Below are 259 nucleotides of genomic sequence, written 5' to 3'. Positions count from 1 at the left end.
GGGGTTGGGGGGTGTTAAATTAGATGTTTTTGGGGTTTTGGTTAGATGTAATGGTAGGGTGGGGGATACTGTTGTGGTCAGGGTGTGTTGCTAAAAACAGGAGTCAGGTGTTTTCTGAGAAACTACAGGAGCTTCAGTTTCTGTTTCCCAGAATGTTGCCCCTGGGTTGTGGTTGCCACGATGTTGGTCAGTAGTGATTCCATCTTGGGGCCCAGCTCCATTCAACATTCCAGCCTTTTCTCCTCCTCCTCCTCCTCCT

The sequence above is a fragment of the Nannospalax galili genome, unplaced genomic scaffold, assembly GCF_000622305.1.
Source record: "Nannospalax galili isolate Female #2095 unplaced genomic scaffold, S.galili_v1.0 scaffold77, whole genome shotgun sequence".
Classification (NCBI taxonomy): Eukaryota; Metazoa; Chordata; class Mammalia; order Rodentia; family Spalacidae; genus Nannospalax; species Nannospalax galili.
The sequence above is the reverse complement of the archived record's forward strand: the minus strand, read 5'-3'. Positions refer to the sequence as shown.